Source organism: Muntiacus reevesi, unplaced genomic scaffold (genome assembly GCF_963930625.1).
Source record: "Muntiacus reevesi unplaced genomic scaffold, mMunRee1.1 SCAFFOLD_243, whole genome shotgun sequence".
Classification (NCBI taxonomy): domain Eukaryota; kingdom Metazoa; phylum Chordata; class Mammalia; order Artiodactyla; family Cervidae; genus Muntiacus; species Muntiacus reevesi.
In genome coordinates, this window is record NW_027077826.1 from 25,515 (window position 1) to 41,351 (window position 15,837).

The following is a 15,837-nucleotide window of genomic DNA, read 5'->3' on the forward strand; positions in this document are numbered from 1 at the left end:
CACCCCACCCCCCTACATATCCTCCCCAGGTGTCCACATCACCTAGTCTTTCTGTCCTTTATGTGCTGGTCTCACTCCCACCTCAAGAATGAGAGGTTTGCTGCATTTGCTGTTCTTCTGTCTAGAACGCTCTGGCTGGATGATTCTCATAGCTTCTGGCCCCCGTGGTCAGTCAGGCCTCAGATCAAGTGTCATCTCTGGAGAGAGATCGCTAATTACCACCCCTCACCCAACATTAACTTTTGGTGGTTTTTTCCTCTTCCCATCCCTCACCACTATCAAACGTTATTTTGTTGATTTTTTGAAGTTTGTTTTTTTTGTTTGTTTGTTTTATACTCTCCCCTAAAATAGAAGTCCCATGAGTTTATTTTCCTTATTGCTATAACCTAGAACCATATCTAGAATATAAATGAAACTCAAATATTCCTTGTTGAATTTACAATGAATGAAATAAAGCTTAAAGAGGTAAGGCGAGGTATTAGAAAAGAACTAACCAAATTGTGTGAGAGTAAGGACTTCCTGGAAGAGGTATGTTTTAAGTTATTAAAATCAAAGGGGCAAGAGAGCGAAGGTGGTGTGCAGGTAAGAAACAAGAATTGTGGAGGACGGAGGAACCTGGTGGGCTGCATTCCATTGGGTTGCTAAGAGTCGGACAGGGCTGAGCGACTTCACTTTCAGTTTCATGCATTGGAGAAGGAAATAGCAACCCACTCCAGTGTTCTTTCGTGGAGAATCCCAGGGACCGGGGAGCCTGGTGACCTGCCATCTATGGGGTGGCACAGAGTCAGACACAACTGAAGCGACTTAGCAGCAGTAGCAGTTAGCGCTGAAGCCGCGTTTTACTAATCGTTCACCAGCGCCTGTCCCGGGACCTGGCACACAGATAGGGTTTTACACAATGACTGACTGTGAGGTGTGCAGAAGGGTCTATTAACTCGGCTGCGGTGCAGTTTGTGGCTGGCCACTAAGCCTGGCAGCACCCGTGCGAGGGAGCAGACGGCTTTGCGGAAGACGGCCTCGGCGGGTGGGGGTGGGGGGTGGGGTGGGAAGCGCCCCCCGCGCCTGCGCGTTATGGCGGGGAGCCGGCAGCGTCGGCGCGCGCCTGCGCAGTGCGGTCTTTCCCGCCTCCGACAAGATGGCGGCGGCCGAGTAGCGCGGGGGCGCGTTGTGGCCGCAGGAAGCCCGGCCGCTGCAGCGGGCCGAGGCGGGATGCTGTTCCCAGGGAGCGCCGTTGGCCACCGGTGAGGAAGGTCAAGCACAGAGCTGCCTTCCCGAGCCCCCCGGCGCCCCCTACGTACACCCCCGTCTGCTCGAGTGCGGTCGCCGCTTTGCCTACTTCGCTACCGCCCTGTGCTGTCGGGTCCGGAGCTCCGGCGGCGGCAGGGGCTGTGTCCGGCAGGAGAGGAAGCGCCCGGGCTGCGTCCGTGCTTCTGTCCGCGGGGCGAGCGTCTGGCAGGTGGGTGAAGCTGCAAGCTTCGGTGTCTCCTCTTGGGGCAAGTCACCTCCCCATCTTCCTGGTCTCGACCTTTTGCTTCCTTGAGAAGTCTTTTTAACTGTCTGGAAAGCTTTCCCAGGCTTATAGACTTACAAAGAAAAGCTTGCTATCCAGACGCCAGTGGATTTTGTTCATCTTGTCGGGGGGATCCAGCCCCCAGGAGACTTTGATGGTTTTGAGGAATGGTGCCAGTGACGGCAAGTGATTCTTCATCTAAATTAATCCTTTTCTGACTACAGCGAGTCTTCGGTCTCTAAACATTTTTTGGAGGTGGGGGGGCGGACGGAGGGACATATGTATACTAGATCCAGGGAAAGAATTGAGAAGTGGTCCTGGTTTTAAAAGAAGGCTTTGTGAGGGTAAGAAATGTAATAGCCCAAGAAAGGATAAGCGATTTTAGTGATTCTTTTATTCACTGTTAGGCTAAATGGTCCATTGAAGCTTCACAATCTTGTGTTGTCCAAGCCCTTTGTTTTATTTGGAAAGGACTGAAATGGAGAAAACGCTTTTTAAACTTGAAACTTCTCAAATTTCTTGGGTTCTCAATTGTTATTAGTACTACTTGGCAATCTTTCTTGTACTTGATATTTTCTGCAAAATTTAGATTGTGCCAGTGTCATTTCTTCTTCATTTATTACTAGGGCAAGAGTAGTCAGAATTAATGGTGTAAAAAGTGCAAACTGAAGGAGGGATGTGGTAGTGGAGGTTGCCATGTCTGATTTTTCCCAATTTTTTCCTGTAATTGGATAATGTGTCAAGAGCAGCAGAATGGTGAAAAATGAAGCTATGAGTATAAATGGTAGTGTGTCCACTGAGATTGCAATGGGTGGAGCTTTTAAAATTAAATTGAGTGATATCCTTTTTTTGAAGCCATGCTAGGTGCTCTCCAGAGTTTCTAAAGCACAAACTGTTGTTGCCTTATTGGAAATTTATGCTAAAAGTCTTTTAACAGGTGGGTTACAATTGGCCTGACAGATTTAACTTTTTGTTCTACCTCCTGACACACATCTGCCTTAACCTTTATTGTAGACTTTTAGCCTCTTGATGAATTTCTTAAATTTGGAGATAGAATTGTTCATTTTAAAAGGAGAGGAGATATTTTAAGTGTTTGATTCCTGTACGGGCAGATTCATTCACTTGTTTGTTGCTGTGCTATGCTAAGTCGCTTCAGTCACGTCCATCTCCTTGCAGTCTCCACAGGACAGCCAGACTCCTCTGTCCATGGGACTTCTCCAGGCACGAATATTGGAGCAGGTTGCCATTTCCTCCTCCACAGGACCTTCCCGACCTAGGGATCAGAGCCACATCTCTTCTGTCTCCTGCGTTGGCAGGTGGGTTCTTTACCACTAGCGCCACCAGGTAAGCCTGTTTGTTTCCTGCACCCGAGGACTGCGTGTTTTTACAGGCACTTGTCTCTCAATTCTGTGCTTTTAGCTGACGGGGTAGTGCTCAGCCCTAGGCAGTAGCTCATTGCCTGAGGCATTGTGTCAAGACCTGTCTGACCACAAACAAGCACTCTTCCACACTTATGGAACCCGTTTTCTCTCTCTCTTTCTTCCCCTCTTCCTGTCTTTAGGAACCCTTCCGTCTTTGTGTCTATTCATTCAATTCTTTAGCCTACTGCTCTTTTCATTTGCCTCCCCTAGTCACCAGGATCCCATGGTCATCAGTTTTTACCAGCCCATCATTGATACCTTAGAATACTTAACTTTATGTCAATTTATCTTTCTAGTGCCCAGTTCTGAACAGGCCTAATCACTATCTTGATCCCTGAAGGATACAAGAGACAGTTGTGTGAGGATTTTGGATTGTTTTCATACCAGTTAGTGTTCTGTTATCCTCCAGATCTATAATGTCGATTGTGAGGGTTTTTTTTTTTTGTCTTACTTCATGAAAGTGTTTATAGCAAATAACTTGATCTTTTCCTTTCCTGAGAAAAATCTCAAGCATCTGAGGTATAATCTTTTCTATCCTGATATCATTTCTCTATTTACTCTTCTCTGAAAAGAAGGAATTGTCCTTCCTTTTCTTCAAGAGCAACCTTCTCCAGATGTGTCCATGATCATCCCTCTTTATCTTTCTTTCTCAGTAATTATCCATGATCACTCCTTTTTAAGTTTTGCCCTCTCTAGCCTCCATGCATGCTTAAATATACCTTTGCCAGGGCTGCCAAACACCGTGCTGTGTGCCGTGCAGCTCACAGAAGCCAGTCTGAATTTTGAGCCTGCTGTGCCACTGTATTTTTATTCTTTAATCCTAGGAGCCTGGTGTAGTTGTTGTTCAGTCGCTCAGTTGTGTCCAACTCTTTGCAACACCAAGAACTGCAGCATGGCAGGCTCCTCTGTCCTCCATTACCTCCTGGGGTTTGCTCAAATTTATGTTCATTGAGTCGGTGACACTACCTAGCCATCTCATCCTCTACCACCTCCTTCTCCTTTTGGCTTCAGTCTTTCCTAGCATCAGGGTCTTTTCCAGTGAGTTGGCTTTTCGCATCAGGTGGCCAAAGTATTGGCGCTTCAGCTTCAGCATCAGTGCTTCCAGTGAATATTCAGGGTTGATTTCCTTTAGGATTGGTTGATCTTCTTGCAGTCCCAGGACGCTTAAGAGCCTTCCCCAGCACCACAATTCTCAATTCTTTGACACTCAGTCTTTATGGTCCAACTCTCACATCCATACATGACCACTGGAAAAACCATAGCCTCGACTCGACGGACCTTTGTCGGCAAAGTGATGTCTCTGCTTTTTAGTATGTTGTTGAGGTTTGTCATAGCATTTCTTCCAAGGAGCAAGCATCTTTTAATTCCATGGCTGCAGTCACCATCCACAGTGATTTTGGAGCCCCCAAAAATAAAGGTCTGACACTGTTTCCACTGTTTCCCCATCTATTTCCCATGAAGTGATGGGACCAGATGCCATGATCTTAGTTTTCTGAATGCTGAGTTTCAAGCCAACTTTGTCATGCTCTTCTTTAACCCTTATCAAAAGGCTCGTTAGTTTCTCTTCACTTTCTGCCCTTAGAGTGATATCATCTTCATATCTGAGGTTATTGATATTTCGCCCAGCAGTCTTGATTCCAGCTTGTGCTTCATCCAACCCAGTGTTTCTCATGATGTACTCTGCATAGAAGTTAAATAAGCAGGGTGACAAGATACAGCTTTATTATAACTCTTTCCCAGTCAGTTGTTCAATGTCCGATTCTAACTTGCTTCTTGACCTGCATACAGGTTTCTCAGGAGGCAGGTAAGGTGGTCTGGTACTGGTGTTTCTTTAAGAATTTTCCACAGTTTGTTACCATCCACACATTCAAAGGCTTTAGCGCAGTCAATGAAGCAGAAGCAGACGTTTTTCTGGAATTCTGTTGCTTTCTCTATAATCGAACAAATGTTGGCAGTTTGCTCCCTGGTTCCTCTGCATTTTCAAAACCTAGCTTGTACATCTGAAAGTTCTAGGTTCACATTCTTTTGAAGCCTAGCTTGAAGGATTTTGAGCGTAACCTTGTTAGCATGTGAAATGAGTGCCATTGTATGGTAGTTTGAACATTCTTTGACATTACCTTTCTTTGGGATTGGAATGAAAACTGTGACCTTTTTCAGTCTTGTAGCCACTACTGAGTTTTCCAAATTTGTTGACATATTGAGTGCAACACTTTAGCAGCATCATCCTTTAGAATTTCAAATAGCTCAACTGGGATTCCGTCACCTCCACTAGCTTTGTTGGTAGTAATGTTCCCTAAGGCCCCCTTGACTTCACGCTCCAGGATGTCTGGCTCTGGGTGAGTGACCACAGTGACTGGTGTACTGTTCTCTGTGTATTCGTGCCACCTCTTCTTGATATCTTTTCCTTCTATTAGGTGCGTACCATTTCTGTCCTTTATGGTGTCCATCCTTGCATGAAATGTTCCCTTGATGCCTCCAGTTTTCTTGACGAGATCTCTAGTCTTTCCCATTGTGTTGTTTTCTTTGCATTGTTCACTTAAGAAGGGTTTCTTATCTCTTCTTGGTATTCTCTGGATCTCTGCACTCAGTTGAGTATATCTTTCCCTTTCTCCCTTGCCTTTCACTTCTCTCCTTTCCTCAGCTCTTTCTAATGTCTCCTCAGACAATCACTTAAGATTCTTGCATTTCTTTTTCTTGGACTAGTTTGGTCACTGCCTCCTATACAATTTTACGAACCTCTTTCCAGTGATGAACCTCGTATATAAACTCATATAAAACATATGAATCTCTTTCAATAAACTCATATATGAACCTCTTTCAGTTTTACGAATCTGGTAGACACTTTCTCTACCAGATCTCATCTCGAATCCATTTGTCACCTCCACTGTATAATCATAAGGGATTTAATTTAGGTCGTATCTAAATGACCTAGTCGTTTTCCCTACATTCTTCACTTTAAACCTGAATTTTGCTATTAGGAGCTCACGACCTGAGCCACAGACAGCTCCAGGTCTTCTTTTTGCTGTCTGTGTAGAGCTTTTCCATCTTCAGCTGCAAAGAACATAATCTGATTTTGGTATTGACCATCTGGTGATGTCCGTGTGTATAGCTGTCTCTTGGTTGTTGGAAAAGGGTGTTTGCTATGACCAGCGTGTTCTTTTGACAAAACTCTGTTAGCCTTTGCCCTGCTTTTGCCCTCCAAGGCAAAACTTGCCTATTATTCTGGGTGTCTCTTGGCTTCCTATTTTGTATTCCAATCCCCTGTGATGAAAAGGACATCTTTTTTTTTTTTTTTTTTTTTTTTTTTTTTTTTTTTTTTGGTGTTTGTTCTAGAAGGTGTAGTTCGAGAACTACAGCAGTTCTACTTCACAGAACTGTTCAGCTTCAGCTTCTTTGGCATTAGTGGTTGGGGCAGAGACTTAAGATAACACTGATATTAAACAGTTTGCCTTGGAAATGAACTTAGATTATTTTTTTTTTCTTGAGGTTGCACCCAAGTACTGCATTTAGAACTCTTGTTGACTATTAAGGGCTACTTCCTTTCTCCTAAGGGATTCTAGCCCACAGTAGTAGATATAACAGTCATCTGAATTAAATTCACCCATTCTCATCCATATTAGTTCAGTGATTCCTAAGATATTCATTCTTGCCATCTGCTTCACCACATCCGATTTGCCTTGATTCACGGACCTGCCGTTCCAGGTTCCCATGCAAAAAAAGAGCAATAGCTCTTTACAGCGTCGGACTTGACTTTAACCATCAGACACATCCACACAACTGAGCGTCATATCCGCTTTGGTCCAGCCACTTCATTCTTTCTGGAACTAAAGACTGCCCTCCACTCTTCCCCAGGAGCATATTGGACACCTTTTGATTGTGGTGCTCATCTTCGGTGTCTTATTTTTCTGCCTCATGCTGTTCGTGGGGTTTTCGCAGCAGGACTGCTGGAGTGGTTTGCCGTTCCCTCCTCCAGTGGGCCACGTTTTGTCGGAACTCTTCACCAGGACCCGTCTGTCTTGGCTGGCCCTGCACGGCATGGCCCATGGCTTCACTGAGTTACACAAGCCCCTTCACCACGACGAGTCTGTGATCCATGAAGGGGTATAGTAGGAAGGACGTTTACTTTTAAGCTTCAAAGATCTGATTTTGAAGTCTACTGAAACCAGTTGCTGTCTGTGTGGCTGTGGGCAACTTACTACTCAGGCTGTATTCTTTGTCTGTAAAGTAGAATGTTATACGAGGAAGACATGGCAACCCAATGCAGTATTCTTGTTGGAGAGTCAGCATGGACAGAGGAGCTTGGTGGGCTATAGTCCATGGGGTCACAAAGAGTTGGACAAGACTGAGCGACTAAGGACACCACAGAATGTTATACTTACGTCACAGAGTTGTAATCGACGGAGTTTAACACACGTTACATGTCTTTCCAAGGGTTTGGTGCATTATGGAGTTCTTAAAAGTGTAAATTATTCTTTCCTTTGCACTCTGACTTCCCTTACCATCACAGCACCGAAATTGGTTTTTAAAAAGTCATCTTGATGATCAAATTACCAAAGCTAACAGCCTTATCTCAATCAGCCATGGTTTTCTTAGACCGCTTCTGAAATATACTCCATAGGAATGAAATGATCTGATTTCTTGTTTCTTGGCTTTATAGTTCCTGATTCTCTTATGTCTGAAAGTTTCTTTACATTCCCTGCAGTGTCTCGATTTTGCTCTTTCCCCTAAACATAGCTGTTTCCTGTATCAGTTAGGATGCAAATAGGATTTAAAAACAGAAGAAGTGTATTAGCTCAGGTAATTGGCAAAGGCATAGGTAGGATTAGTTTAAAGGGCAGTTTGTGCATAAGCTTGGCTTTGCTCAGTCCTCAGTCCTCAGTCAGCACAGAGGTTCTGTGTTTCCGTTTCCTCTAAACTGCCCTCCCATTTGGGTTCCTGCTCAGACTGGCTTCCCCTCTAGATTGAATCCAAGTGCTTTCCATCTTTATCTGTAGTGTGGCGACCTTTGTGCTCAGGTTTATCCTTTCATAGTTGCATGTTTCTCTTTCTGCTCCAGGCATCACATTCTGACACAACCACCAAAGACGGGAGGAAGTTTGCCCTCTCATCTCTTGATGAAGCAAGTAAACCTTTTACAGAAAGCCTGTATCAGGTTTCATTTTGGCCTTATTACTTATGCCCTAGTTGCAAGGGGACTAGAAAAACCAATATCTAGCATTTCAGTCTAGGAAGTAATTAGATGAATGGCTACAGGGAAGATAACCAACATTGTCAGTGACATATATTGATAATATTGTATGGAGAAGTAAGCTTAAATGAATGAGAATTTTCAGATAGTAGTGGCATTCTTAAAGCACTGCTTATCTCAAGAGCAGGTATAAGCTGTGCTTAGGACTGAATCAGTCATTTAGATAGTCATGAATGACTAATTAAAATGGATTACTATATAAAATTAGTATATTTGAGTGGTATATCCCAGTTCTTTTAAGGTTGTTGTTAAGAACATTTACGCGTGCACTGTGAGGAATGGATACAGGTAGCAACTAACAGGGAATAGACCTCTGGCTCTTCTTGAAGATGAGTGGTGTTTGGAAATCTGTGGGTCTGGTAGAGACGAGATATACCAAGTGTCCTGTGATGTTTGCCTGCAAAACAAGAATTGTCCCTTCCAGAATACCAATAGTGCCCCTGTACACTGAAAAAACAAATGCTTTGGTTTTTTTCAAAGAATTCGCTGAGATTCCTCTGTATACTTATATTGCAAGTGACAGAAAACCAAATTCAGACTGGCTACACAGTAAAGGGCATGATTAGGTCTTGTCCTTGAACTTCATCTGGGGCTTCATCCAGTCTGAAATCATCAAGGACTTGGCTTAGTTTCTCTGGTCCTGCTCTGGCATTCCTCTTGTTTTGGTTTCGCTCTCAAGCGAGCTTATCTCATGGTAGCAAATTACTGTAGCACTTTCAGACTTAATACTCTCATTTCATATGTAAAGTCAAATGAAGCATATCTTTTGTTATTTGGTTTTGCAAGTGTTTGTTGAATGTCATCACTGTTGAAACTTCCCTGAACACCTGCCCCTAAAAGTGGATTACTTCCTCTGTTATGTTACAACTTCACAGAACTCTGTTGCATGCCATGTTCTATGGTTATTATGCTCATATGTCTCATGCATTAACTTGCCTTAATTGTCTGTGTGTTCTTAATGTGTAGAATACTCTCTGACTTAGTGGTACACAGTAACCATTTATGAATGAATGAGAGGAAGGAAGGATATGGAAAGGGGCAGAGAAACATAAGAAGTCCCCATTCCTTCCTGTTACTGAACCCTGAATTGTGAACGTTGTACTCCTACCACCAAAGTATGTGTGTAATGCTCTTGTGATTGAGAATGAATTCATTTGAAAGCTTTACTGAATTCTAGTAGTGTTCCATCATTATTTTCTCAGCAAAACTAAAACCAGTTACCATCTTTTGTTCTTTCAACAAGTATTTTTGAAAGCCTGCTATTGGCAGGTCATGTGACACAATGGTAAACAAAGTAGAGCTGTGCTTCCTGAGCTTAAATATCAGCGAGGGGCATAGACATTATTCATGTGTGCACACTCAGTTGCACACACACGTCAGGGAGCTCACAGGTTTTGAAGCAGAATAAGATAGATTCAGGGGATTAAAAAGTAACAGGATACTGTAATACTTCAGGTAGTTTGGTGAGCAAAGGCTTTTTGAGAAGCCCTTTTCTGGGTGAAGTGGATTAAGCCATGGAACTATCTGGAAGGAAATGTTCGGGTAGAGCAAGCAGCAGCTTCTAACGTGGAAATGTCCTTGGCATGTTGGAAGAGCAGCATGTGGGAGGCCGTGGCTGAAGCGGGGGTGGGGGGTGTGTGGCAGGGCAGGTCAGAGGGTAGGTGTGGGCAGGGTAGACCAAGGGGAGTTCTGAAGGTCATTTAAAGACTTGATTTTATTAGCTAGAAAGTCTGGAGAAGGCAATGGCACCCCACTCCATTACTCTTGCCTGGAAAATCCCATGGATGGAGGAGCCTGGTGGGCTGCAGTCCATGGGGTCGTGAAGAGTCAGACACGACTGAGCGACTGCTCTTTCACTTTTCACTTTTGTGCTTTGGAGAAGGAAATGGTAACCCACTCCAGTGTTCTTGCCTGGAGAATCCCAGGGATGGGGGAGCCTGGTGGGCTGCCGTCTATGGGGTTGCACAGAGTTGGACACGACTGAAGCGACTTAGCAGCAGCAGCAGCTAGCTAGAAAGTCACTCAGTCGTGTCTGACCTTTGTGACCCCATGGACTGTACCAGGTCTCCCACATTGCAGGCGGATTCTTTATCAGCTGAGCCACAGGGAAGCCTCAAGGGAACTTCCCTTTTGGCTCAGATGGTAAAAGCATCTTCTTGCAATGCAGGAGACCCGGCTTTGATCCCTGGGTGGGGAAGATCCTCTGGAGAAAGAAACAGCAACTCTCTCCAGTTCTCGTGCCAGGAAAATTCCGTGGATGGAGGAGCCTCGTAGGCTACAGTCCATGGGGTCGCAAAGAGCTGGACACAGCTGAGTGGCTTCACTTTCACTTTTCACTTTCTAGCCAGAAAATTGGAGATGATATATCTTTGGAAATCTAATTATTATTTTTAAGTTATATTATTTTAAGTACTAATTATGATTAAAGTTCTCTCTGTGCTAAGTAACTAGCATATGATAGACTTAACACAATTTAAATGTTAAATAATTTATCTGAATAAAATGGTACTGAGATAAAAGTTGAAATTTTAAAGTTACCCTTTGAAGGAACTTTTTAAAATATTTAGGATACTTTACTTAGGTTTGTGATTATTTTCTTCAGCTCTTATGTACCCCATTACTAAAGTTTTCTGTAGTCATTAAAGAAAATTCAGTAAATACAGAAGTACAGATGACATTCATAAGCTCAACATATGAAGAAAACCAGTTGAGTTTTCGTCTCTCCCAACCCTTCCCTCCCGCTTTCAGTACCCTCTGTCCCTCTCTTCTTCCCTCTGTCTTTCACTTTCTTCTTTGTGCCTATGACTTTTCCCCCCTGTTACAGTGTAAACATGTGTATATGTCTAATTTTTTAAAAATTAGGTTATATTCATTTCTTGGAATATTTGATAAATCTTATTTTTATTGACTGTATAATCCCATTGTAAAAATTATTTTTCTTAATTGTTTCCTGGAGTTGGTTATTTAGTTTAGGTTTTCTATTTTATCATCATGTGGGCAGTGAATGTCTTAACACATGGATTTTTTTCTCTTTGTCTTTTTCCTTAGAATGGAATGATTGGCACTGGAGTAATGTAATGGAATAAGGTTTCATCTTAGACATTGTTAAGGTTCATGATACATGTTGCCACATTGTACCATGTCTTGTAAGCCCAATAAATGTTAACTGGTTTGAAAGTAACGGTAGCTGGGTGGTGGTGGGGAGGTGAGGACCTACGGAGTTGCCAAGCTTGAGTGATAGGCTAGGTTAGCCTTTTATTTCCAAATATTTTTTTCTTTTTTATCTTTAATATATATTTCAAGGTGTATATAAAAGCACCATGGAGAACTTTACATGTTACTGCAAACACACAAACACACATGAACTTATTGCTCAGGTCAAGACGCACAGCGCTGCCACCACCCCAGAGCTCCTGCCCTTCTGGTTCCCGGTCTCCAAGAGGAAGCTTTCAGCATTTCCCTCCAGGCCTGTTTGCTCAAGTTCGTTTTGTTTTGTTTCTGTGAAACCCTTCATCATGTTTAAAGAAGTTCCCTTCTGTACCGGTTTACTAAGAATTTTGTGTTTTGTTCTGTTTGTTTGAATTTAATGCTTTTTTTGTTGTTGTTGCAGCTTTTCATTACTGTATGACTTTTCTCCTTCACTATGTTAATATATTGAATTACATATTATTTAAAATCTTAAACCTAACCTGATTTCTGAGGTAAACCTAATTTGGTTTTACAGTATTACTCTTTTTATGTATTTCTGGATTCAGTTTGATATTCTGTTAATAGTTTTGTATCAGTGAGGTGGCCTATATTGTCCTTGTCAGGATTTGAAATCAGCGGTTATCTCATACTAGCCTTATAAAATGAGCTGACCCTCATTTTCTATTCTGAAAAAGTTTAAGTAGGACTGAATTGTTCCATTAAATTTCTGTGAGAATCTGGCCGAGAAGCCATCTGGGCTGGTAATTTTCTTTGTGGAAAGATTTTTAATTACTCCTTTGATTTTTAATTTTTAACCTTCTCAGATTTTCTGTTGATTATTTTGGTAGTTTTCCCCCTAAGAAGTTGTCCTTTTCATCTAAACTTTTTAAATTTACTAGCATAAAATTATTTATAATAAATATTAGTATCCGTTTAATGGTTGCAGTAAAGAATTATCTTATTGTATCTGTTATAGGCTAAAACTACCTTCTGTTTTTCCTCATTCAGTCTCCCTGGGAATTTAGTAGTCATTCAAAGGAACCAAATTTTGAATCTTGCTGATTCCTTTTCTTTTTATTACATATTTGTTCTCTATTGCATTGATTTCCGCTCTGTATTTCCTTCCTTCTACTTTTTGGGATTTACTTTTTTGTTCTTTTGCTAACTTCTTGTAGATCACTACTTTTCAGCATTTCTCCCTTTTAAATATATGCATTTAAGGCTGAGCATTTCCCTCTAAGTACTGTTTCAGCTAGCAACATTACTCAAATTTTAATATATAGTACTTTTATAATTCACTTTAAAATGGTTTCTAATTTTCACTGGTATCTACTTTAACACTTGGATAAGTTGAATGTATTATATTTCTCGATTTCTGAACACATGGAGATTTTCTAGTTGTTTTCAAATGTCTTTTATTTCTAACAACATAAGATATGTCATCAGAGAACTCTTAACAACATAGCAATGTCATCAGAGAACAATCTCAGTGTTTCAAAGGTCTGTGATTTCAGACCTTTAACATTTGAGATCTGCACTGTGGCCCCAGTATATTATTTTTTTCCCTATAGCTATTGAATGTGGTGTTCTAATATATTTACATTGGATCTTGCTGGTTAATCCCGTATTTCAAATCTTCAGGGTCATAAGTGACCTTTTGTTTGCTTGTATCAATTACACAGACAAGAGTGTATTAAAATATCCCGTTTACCACTGTAGATATTTCCCCTTGTATTCTCTCAGCTTTTGCTTTATTTATTTGAGACATTGCTAGTAGATGAACATATATATACACTGTGCTTGGTTGCTCAGTCATGTCTGACACTTTGCAACCCTTTAGACTGTAGCCCTCCGAACTCCCCTGTCCTTGGGATTTTTTAGGCAAGAATACTGGAGTGGGTTGCCATTTCCTTCTCCAGGGGATCTTCTCGACCCAGGGATTGAACCCACATCTCCTGTGTCTCATGCAGATTCTTCCCCTGCTGAGCCATCAGGGAAGCCTAGTATTTGGATAGAAATGTGTAATAGTGATATCTGCTTAGTGACTTACTGTTACGAAGTATTCCACTTTTATTCTGAAAGTGCATTTTGCATGAAGGTCTAGTTTGTCTGGGATTGATATAACAACACCAGTTTTCTTTTTATTGTTTTCTAAGGCTGATCTACACACGTGGTTTTAAAAAATCATATTCTGCTTTTATGTTATCAAAGCCTGATTGTTTCTTGTCATATCATCTTGGGTGTTTCTAGCATTGTAACATGTAACTTGCTTCAAATGTAGGCACTAATAAGATACTGAGATAATGTCTTACTTGGTTGAATTTAAAAAGTAATGAGCATGATTTTGAATAAGTACTGAAGTTGTTTTAGGTTTCTCTTATTTTAAACGTTAAAAAATGTAGTTTTGTCAGGAAGAGACTTAAAGATTTATATTCTTGAGCAGATATTACCGGCGTGCAGTATACATATCAAAACCTGCAAGAGAAAACGAAATGAAAATAAATATGCTGTCCCTGTCTCTTCCCTGGTGGCTTAGACGGAAAAGAACCTGCCTGCAATGCAGGAGACCCTGCTTCAGTTCCTGGGTTGGGAAGACACGCTGGAAAAGGAATGGCAACCCACTCCAGTATTCTTGTCTGGAGAATTTCCTGCACAGAGGAGTCTGGTGGGCTATAGTCCATGGGGGTCACAGAATCAGACACAACTGAACGACTCACACTTTGACTTTTCATCCCTGTCTCTTAGTTACACATGTCCCCTCCACAGAAGCAATCACTGTGTGATTAACACAGGTAACAGTGTAATCACTGTGACCAGTTTGTTGATTAGCTTTTCACACTGTAGTCCACAGAAACCCAAATTTTGCAAATTCAGCTTGTTAGGTGGGCAAATATATACACTACTGTGGTAAACTCTAATTTGTGTCTTCATCACAAGGTAGCATTCTAGAACATGCATTTTAAATCATAATGATAACTCTCATTCAAGCTCCAGAACAGTTTTTTTTTTTTACTTCAAAAGTTACAAAGCAGATACTGGAAGAGGATAAACAGCTTTCTGCTTCAGTCTGATTAGCCAGTCCTTCAGTTTCGAAATCCTACTGGTTTGGGCTTTAACAGAAGTGGTCCCGTGGTTAAGATAATTGGGGAAATTCTGACAAGGATGGCTCATTTGCTAGTTATTCAAGGGGGTGGTTAGGAGGAATTTCTGTTATGGATTACAGTAAGGTGAAAGAATCTGTGTATTTTGCTTATTCTCTGCCTACATGAGCAACAAGTGCTGAGTAGGGCTAGAGGATCGGCTTCCGGGGTCATTCACTCACTCATCTGGCTGGCAAGTTGGTAGTCATTGTAAGGACACTCAGGTAACCTTATGGAAAGGCCATCCTGGGACCCAAATGTTGACCTTTCCATAAGGTTACCTGAGTGGCCTGAGTGTCCTGATAACCCAGAGGCTGGCTCCACAGTAAGCAATCCAAGGGACCAGGGTAGAAGCCACAGTGTCTTACAGTGACGTAGCCTCAGAAGTCACACGCTTCTGCAATGTTTTATTGGTCACTCATGTGTGCTTAGTCATGTTCAATTCTTTGTGACCCTGTGAACAGTAGCCCAGCAGGCTCCTTTGCTCTTGGGATTCTCCAGGCAAGAATACTGGAGTGGGTTGCCATGTCCTCTTCCAGGGGATCTTCTGACCCAGGGACCGAATTCGAGTCTCCTGCGTCTCCTGCATTGGCAGGTGGATTCTTCACCGCTGAGCCACTGGGAAGCCACTGGTCACTCAGGTCAGCTCTGTTCAGCATAGGTGAACACTGTGCTAAAGCTTGCATATCAGAATTTAAAGATTTTTAAGGATAGTCTTTGAAAGTGGCTCTGGTGCCACTCCCCATTTAAATAAGCATTGGATCAGCGATCTTAGAGCTGGTGCTTTTGGTAATCTCAAGGTGAATTTATTCAAAAAAGTAATGCTTTTAGGGTGCTGCATACTTTTCTGTTATGCATTGCTCAGGAAAATGCCTGTTTGATTGCCAACGTTTTCACAGTGATTTATTTTTTGTTGTATTTGATGCCTGATAAGAACAACATTCACGTAATCTGGGAATATCTAAAGAATTAGTATTCTGGCTTCCTCTTAGAAATTGTAGAATACATCCTCGAGCTTTAATGTGGTGCTGAGACCTTGCCTGCCTTATCTATTGATGTTACTGCTTTAATCTAGCCATTGGATCCAGGTGTCATTCAGAACCCTCACTGTATAGAGGGCGTTTTTATTCAGAAAATAATGAATTCTGACTATACTCTTCACAAAATAAGGTGGTGTGAGTGGTAAAGAACCCACCTGCCAGGGCAGGATATGTAAGATACGTGGGTTCAATCCCTGGGTTGGGAAGATCCCCTGGAGGAGGACATGGCAACCCACTCCAGCATTCTTGCCTGGAGAATCCAATGGACAGAGGAGCCTGGTGGGTTACT

At 42.1% G+C, this 15,837-nt stretch overlaps 1 long non-coding RNA gene across 1 annotated transcript; it reads left to right on the plus strand.

Annotated features, from left to right (window-relative positions):
- The first annotated feature begins 1,367 nt into the window (after window positions 1-1,367).
- Window positions 1,368-11,807, plus strand: LOC136155177 (uncharacterized). The gene is made up of 3 exons (XR_010660709.1): window positions 1,368-1,456; window positions 2,687-2,854; window positions 11,557-11,807. It is a non-coding gene; the product is annotated as an uncharacterized lncRNA (long non-coding RNA).
- Window positions 11,808-15,837: the final 4,030 nt, after the last annotated feature.